At 32.5% G+C, this 8369-nt stretch overlaps 1 protein-coding gene across 1 annotated transcript in view; it reads right to left on the reverse strand.

The window, feature by feature from the left end:
- The window catches only part of Ptr (patched domain-containing protein), a 94247-nt gene that overhangs the window by 83543 nt on the left and 2335 nt on the right, over positions 1 to 8369 (reverse strand). The window lies entirely within an intron of this gene.

The raw sequence follows: 8369 nt of genomic DNA on the forward strand, positions 1-8369 counted from the left end.
ACTGTCAATACCTTTGCGTATACGTCAAATGAAAACTCATCTGAAATCCATTGGATTTCGTTTGATGTTCAATCAATGGAATTGACAGTTGAAATCCATAGGTTAAACGTCAAATGAAATCCAGATGAGATTTTATTTGACGTTTGAGCTATGGAATTGACAGTTAAAATCGAGTGGATTTCGTAAATGTAAACTTAGCATTACTATTACACTAGAGTTTTTTGCCGGGTTAACCCACTTCGAGAGGATTTATTTAACGTTTAATCCGGTTGAGTGTAATCATGCTATAAGATCATTATATGAAAGTAAATCAAATTCTTTATGAAATACATATTATTCCTCTCATATTATTTTCAAGACTTCCCAACACCACTGTTAACATTCAGAACCGCGCGCATCAGTTGAGAAAAATGTCAAGACAATTGTGGCACAAACACGTTTCAATTGACATTATGTGATTAACTGAAACTGACTAAAAACAGATTTAAAAACAAAAAAGAGGAAAATTTTCAACGGCAATGATTCTTTCTGTCTGTTTCCCTATGAATAAAAACCCAAATAACTGACTCAACATGTTCGTGTGTTTGTTTCTGAGCGTTGTGTCCAGAAGCTAAGCCTATCGTAAATTCTAATTTCCACATACAAAATAAAATATTAAACAGATGCCAGATGACGGACAGACATGACTGCCGGACAAGTGTGATACAATGTACTACTGGAAATAACTTTTTTGTGTGGATTAGGGTGTACCGTTGCTAATATTAAAATAATGCCTATAACAAAAATATATTTGTAGTCAGATTAGAAAGGATTTGCCGGCTTAGAGAGAACTTTAGTTAAGGTAGACGATTTCGCTTAAAGTCAAGTGATTTTAAATCTGTGGATATTTTAGCATACACGTGGATTTTGAACAAATGTTTTGGATTATATGGCTATCGCTAAAAATGGGAATTTTAGAAATTGATGGTAAAGTGGATTATTTCTAAAACTAAGTCGAAATAAAAAGTATGTGAAGAAGTATTTTTAGCTCGCTAACTATTCTACAAGTTTTGTTATAATAGTCTCATTATACCCTAATAAAGAATAAAGTCTTATATTTCTATGTATAATATGATCATAAAATAAACGATCCACTTTTAAAAGCCATACTTAATTAGATTTAATATCCAGTGTATTCGTTTGTGTGCTGTATGTGCTGAACTTTTTACGGCACGTCAGTGGTCTACACTACTTGGAAGTCACCATATGTCCAAATGGCCGCCAATGAAATTCTTAACTTTGACTTTGAGATTTGTATGAATTCGTTCAATTCCTGTCCATTCACCAACACTTGTTAAAGACTGTGAGAATTGTTTTAAAACGGAAATAAAAAATGTTCCTTAATTCCGCTTTTGTTGCTAATATATTGACATACAAATTATGTGTATGTAAATGCAAACTTATTTTATTAAATACTTATGCTTCTGATCATATATTACGGCTGTTTCTTTTGTAAGCACGACACACATATACCACCATACGACGAGTATAGATGTATGTATTTCAACATATCCTCTTCATTGTGGTTTCTGCTATACATCAATACTTAGATTAAATACAAGAAGTTATTATTGAAAAGCGTACAATTTAAATATTTGAAAGCAAACCTCAAAACATAGATATTTGACAAGTTAATAGCATCATACCGTACCCTAACATAAACTAGTTGTACTATACCCTATGTACATATAGTTATTGTTGCATATTGCTTCCTCGTCATAAACGTAAATCGTATAATTTCCATATAAATTCGTTTTCGCAATATATGTATGTAGGCATTCTTTGCATGAACCCACCAGGAGAATCTGGAAGAGAGTATATTTGCGCTGACAAATTATTGTGAAGAGCTACCATCATCATCAGACAGGTGATTGTGCCCATACATAGTAGGTCTCTTGTTGTTTTGCGTTTTGGTTGGTAGTTTGCGGTAACAGCCAAAAATAACCGGAAAAATTTAGTTATTTCTATAAGAGAAACCATAAACATAATAATGTTGTGTATTTTGTTTTGTTGTTAACGACAAACACAAAAACAACAAGTTAATATTACGAAAAAGTTTTATTTTTATGCTAGATGTCCACATGCAACAAACAATAGCAGGTCAAGTACAAAAGTTGCAAAGATTTAAAATAAACAGACAAAAAATATTTAAATTTATATTATCCAAACATTGGTAATATGTAATCCTCAAAAACTGGCGGTGGTCATTTTAACAAATAAAATTTGTAAATAATTAATTATAAGCTTGGATAAGTAATGAAGTAAATTAAGATTGAAAAAAATATAGAATCCTGCTTTTCCATTCTCTTCGGATTGCATTTTTAATCTGTCCAAAGATGCAATTAAAATGCAAGCCATTGCGAAATTGGTATCCCAAAATAAATAAAATGCATTTATTATTTGTGTAAAACAAGAACACAAAGAACCAGGGGTGCCAACTTGGTGGTTTTCCCGCTACATGTGGTGATTTTTGACGTACAAAAACCACTGTTTAAGCAGGAATGTCAACTGTTTTAAGGTAAAAATCGATACAGACCTATGGTGCGTATGTGGCTGTAGCGATTTTTAGCTCGGAACAGTTGGCATCCCTGCAAAGAACTTTATTATATAAACACAAATTAAAAAAAGTTTCCATTAAATTCAATCACATTTGAGCTTACTTCCTCGATTTAATCCTGGCGCATCTGATTTTCTTTCATCATCCTAAAGTTGTTTTATGTTGCTTTCCCATCACTAGTTTAGCTTTCGACATGGACTCCAACTCCACTCCATTAAAAATTTCCGTTTCGTGAATTAACGCAAAAATATGTTCGCAACTTAAGTTGTTATTTCTTTATTTTATAACTCTGTTGGACTACATCGAAAGATGTTGTGAAATCATAACTCCAACTTCCAAAATTTTTTGCTGGGTTCATACATATAACTTCAAAATTAGTAAAGTGGGTTAATAATACTATTTTTTGGGAATTTCATAAAAGTGCGAAAAATTAATGAAACTTTCTCTAAATAATCGAATTGAGGATATGATTAATGGTCTTTTCCAGAACTGCAAGAATCTACTAATTTTTATACCCTCCACCATAGGATGGGGGTATATTAAGTTTGTAAAAAACAACAGAAATAAAAGGAATTTTTGCTTATTTTTGAATATATAGTCGAATATAGTTGAAATATGGTCTGTTCCTTTACTTTTGAAAGTGGTAAAACCGGCAAAAGTAGCAAAAGTTGTAAACTGCTCCCATATGAATTGTATGGTGTCTGAAGTAAAGGGACGCTTTTCGAGTAAAAAGTGGTAAAACTTGAAGATTCTTGCACGTAAAGGAACAGAGCTATAATGTGCAAAAGTAATGAAAATATAGAAATAATCGATTTCGTGAAAAACATAAACCAGCCAAAACCAAGAACTGGGAGGGAAGGTAGGTGAATCTCCTGAAAAATTACGGCTAAACCGCCTTTAATTTTCTTGAAATTGGTCACTGAGTCCTAAATGACTTTCAGAAGATAGAAAATATGCACTTACATTACAAAAAATCGTAAGGATACAGTCTTCCATAATAATAATCATTGTAGACTCCACAAACTATATACATACATATGTACATATATTCTTGATCAGCGTGCAATTCTACATCGATATATCCATGTCCGTACGTCTGTACGTCAGTGGAAATCACTTGAGCGTCCGAACGGATTGAAGTAGGTGGATGAAATTTTGGTAAAATCTATTATATGTACGTAGGACTTTTGGTATTGAAATTATTATTTGGCACCAAATAATTTTTGTGGCGCACATATTATTTTAATGGCGATACTTAACTCTTCAGTACAATGCAAAATACCTTAGTGATTTACAAGAAGTTACTGAACTTGTACAAATTATTGAGTAAACGAATACACCTAATATTTTTATAATTATCTGATAGTCAATCCAACCCATGGCACAAACACCAGGTAGAGGCATCAGCCAACAACTACAACAAAAACCAGTTCAGTACTGTGAAATGTCAAAAATGTTTTCCAAAAATAAAGCGATTCACATAATTTTTTCAACAAAATTTTGTTAGGCAGATGCTAATAAAAGCTTTATTACAAAAATCCACCAAAAATTCACAATTTTTCGTTACAATTTTGTGTTTTCAATTACAACTTTTTTGACAGCTTGCAGTACATTAGCTGGGCTGATGCAGGTACCTGTATGATTGTGCCACGATCCTTGTTCAGACTGACGGTAATGCCAAGTTTACACTTGCGTTCCAAAATCCACTGGATTTCACGAAATCCTGAAATACACCCCGGAGTTTACACTTATTTTTTTGTTGATTTCAAACATATCACAATGATCAAGGTAGATGCATATGCGCAGCTGACCGAACATGAATTTTCAAAACAAGTTGTTGTAAGTTGAATTAGTCATCAAAAATATACGACAATATAGAACTTTACAACTTTATTTCGAAAATTATCGTAAAATTATCTATATATCGTATTAATTGTGTATATTAAAAACAAATGAAAAAATAAAAAAATGATTTTATCGTTGAGACATCATAATAATAAATTTTGATAGATACAAGTTGTGTTCAGTTTTCCCGTTTAGTGCTAAAAATGCGTTCCCGTACTCCGAAGTTTAGCAAGACTTGCACTTCTCTTTAAACAAAAACAGCGCCGAATAACACCCTATTCTCCTGTTTTTTGCCATACAATTTTGGCATAGTAGAAACTAGCAACTTGTTCATTATCATCTAAATACGATAGCTGATACGTTGATTTGCTGCAGTTTTTGCAATTTCCGTAATTTTTTCGTTCCATTATTTTTTAAGAAATTTGTATGGGGAATCAATTTTTGACAATTCGCTCCTTTTTCTAACATTACCATTAAAAAAAGTACAATAACACACTGAAAAATAGCATTGTGACAAAGTAATTTAATATTTTTTCACATTGTTTACTAATTTTGATACTAAAAATTTTTGTTGCATCAATTGACCATCTACCTTGTTTATTGTGATTAGTGAAAAGTGTTGCAACTTTTTGTACTTTTTCAGGCAATAACAGGGTTGTAAATCATGTGTACTGCGATTTCGATGTTGATTTCGCTGAAATCACGAAATGAGATGATTTCATTTTTATATGCGAAATCATGATAATTTTTGCTTGATTCCGCGCGAAATCACGAAACGCCTTCGAAATCTCGAAAAGACGCCGAATGTAAACCAAACATAATTCGCTCTCTATTCGTTGTTCAACCCCATGGCACAATTACCCAGGTAGTGGCATCTTAAAATTTTGAATATGTTATGTCAAAACTTTCTTTATGTTGTTGGGGAAATTACAACAAAAATAATATTTTTTTTTTATAAAGGGATTGGACTTTTCATATTCTATCAGCTGGTGTGATACCACTACCTGTTAGTTCTACCATGTTCAACCCCAAATTACGATGTAAAGGTCTGCGTACATAAGCTGCTCTGCCTGATTGCCTTGCTTTCCTGCTTCATTTTTGACATTATAAAAATAAAAGAATAAAGAAGGCCGAGGAAATTTCGAACTGGGTTGCCCTTTTCTTTTTTAAGCTTTTATCAGAAGTAATACTATGTTTACATTTACGAAATCCACTCGATTTCAGCTGTCAATTCCTTTGCGTATACGTCAAATGAAAACTCATCTGAAATCGATTGGATTTCATTTGACGTTTGAGCAATGGAATTGACACTTGAAATCGAGTGGATTTCGTAAATGTAAACATAGTATAAGCAAGGTAAGCAGACAAGGCAGCCTATGTACGCAGGCCTTAATCACTTCATTTTTCATACAAAATTTTGAGAACGAACAACGATTTGTGTACATTGTTCAATTTAAACTACTATCAGAACGACGATAAAATATGTCCCATCTCTAACAAATGAGAGAATTTACCGAAATAAATCAATTATGACAGGACAAATACAAAATTTAAAAATTTATTAAAAACCCAAACATTTTTAGAAAAACTGCAAAATATGAATGAAAAGAAACCGGTTTAACGACTAGTATACATTCAAATCATAGCAAATTGTGTCTTCTTTTTCATTGCACTTGCATTTCTTGTCCATCGTTTCAAATTCGCGTGCAAATTTAGAAACAAAAATCAAATGCCTGCCGGAAAGTCTGTATACCAAAAAGTTGTTTTGGCAGGTCTCTCTCTAGTTAATTATTAAAATAGGAAAATTTGAAAATATACTGAAAACACCAAAATTGTGAGAAAAAAATGGAAAACATGAATGAAACTAATATAATTTAATATTAAATAAATATCTGAAAGAAGGACAAATATTTTTTCAGTTCATATCAATTAACTTTACTCATCTCTTGGCGGAAACTTTCTTTAAAATCAGTAAACAAAAACTATGAAAATATAAATCATGTTGCTATGATTTGTGTACCATGTCGTATGAACGGGTTAATTCGTGTACGTAATTGTGTGAGCGAACAACGTAATCGAATTGCCGGTCTGAACATGGCATTAACTTTCTCAGTTTGACATATCAGCTTTGTTCCCGTATTTTTTAATAGTAAAACTCACACAAAAGTTTTTTCAACAAATACGGGAGCGCAAAAATGGAAAAAATGTCAAAAAAACTGGAACAAATGTCAAAGTCGGCGTACCAGTCAATCAGACGCCGGCATCCCTGTTACTATTTTTTCCACGCTCAAATTTGTAAAAGTCGTAGTTCTGGAACAAAGCTATTAAGTGTCAAAAACTAGGAAACTTGTCCGATGCACGCACAACAGCTGTTCACTGCCAAAAGTCCCGGGCCACACTAAAGGTAGAACCACAATGAAATACGCCGCTTTTTCACGCTCAGTTTCATGTAAAAGACTAAAGGCCTGCGTACATAAGCCGCTCGGCTTTCTTATTTAATTCATTTCTGGTAAAGCAATAAAGAAATGTCAGAACCACATTTCAATTAGGTCGAACTTGGTCTTTTACCAGAAATGAATTAAGCAAGAAAGCCGAGCGGCTTATGTACGCAGCATGGTACAATAATACAGGTAGCATTATCAAGCCAGCTGATGGTAACACAATGTGTCAACTGCATTGAATTGATGTCAAATTTTAACATCTTATGTTGCCAACAACTGCAGATGCGGCTACCTGTGTATTTGTACCATGCATGGTACGCAGGCCTTAAAGGCCAAGTACTACCTAATTCAAATGAATTAGGCAGCATTTGAATTAGGTAGTACATGGCCTTTAATCTTTTACATGAAACTGAGCGTGAAAAAAGCGGCGTATTTCATTCTGTTCACACATTAAGAGTAATTTCACTGAAATTTTGACATGAAAGTAAAAGAAAATGTAAAATAAAACGGTCTGTTTGTTTCATACGAATATTGCAACAAAGCAAAATTGCAGAACACATGAAACCGTGTACACTATTTTCTTGAAATTATATGTTTTTACCAAAAAATGCAAAGTTTCATGTCAAAATTTCAAATAACAAGGAAAAGACTGTATGTACAAAATAAAAAAAAAACATCTGTTGCTGTTTCTTATTTTTTTATTTATTTGTTTATTCATACTGTAATACAAAGCCTTTGTCGAATTGGCCAAAAAATATATTACTAGACATCGGATTTTTGCATGTTTTTTATTATTTCTTATCCGATTGGACTCAAATTTTGGATCTAGGCGTTTTAAGGGTCAATTTTTCGATATTTGGGGTCATATCAAAAATATGCAAAATATATGCCAAAAAATATGCACAAAATATGCAAACAGTTAATGGGCGAAAATCGTCATAAAAGTCGTAAAATTTACAATTAAAGTTGGAAAAAATCATCAAAGAAACTTTAAGGGTCATTATTACATGTGTTTTTTTACTATCTGATGGATTTGAGAATGCAAAATAAACTAATTTGGAGGCATTAAAAATATATGGCCTGTTCCCGTACTTAAAAAAGTGGTAAAAGTCGTAAAAGTTGTAAAAGTCGTAAACGATTTTCATATAAATTTTGTGTACGGGAACGCAAAATGTGTAAAAGTGGTAAAAATTGTAAAAACTTTTTAGTTCTGGAACAGAGCTATAATTTTCACATTGAAAGTTAATGACTTGAAGCTCCTCCTTGTAATTCAATCATCGCTTTTAACTTTAAGTTGACAGGAACGCTATAAATCTGTTCGGTAAATCCAAACTATAACAAAAGAATACTCAAAATAATGGGGTTAAAGGTGTCCTAAATTAAGACTGTTGGCCATAAAATGTCGATTTTCTAGCAGATTATTATGTTATTGATACCTCTTACGACAAAAAAATCTTTCTGATCCGGAATTGTAATTCCCTCGACCA

This window comes from Musca autumnalis, unplaced genomic scaffold (assembly GCF_047663935.1).
Source record: "Musca autumnalis isolate F117 unplaced genomic scaffold, ASM4766393v1 scaffold_5, whole genome shotgun sequence".
In the NCBI taxonomy this organism is placed as follows: Eukaryota; Metazoa; Arthropoda; class Insecta; order Diptera; family Muscidae; genus Musca; species Musca autumnalis.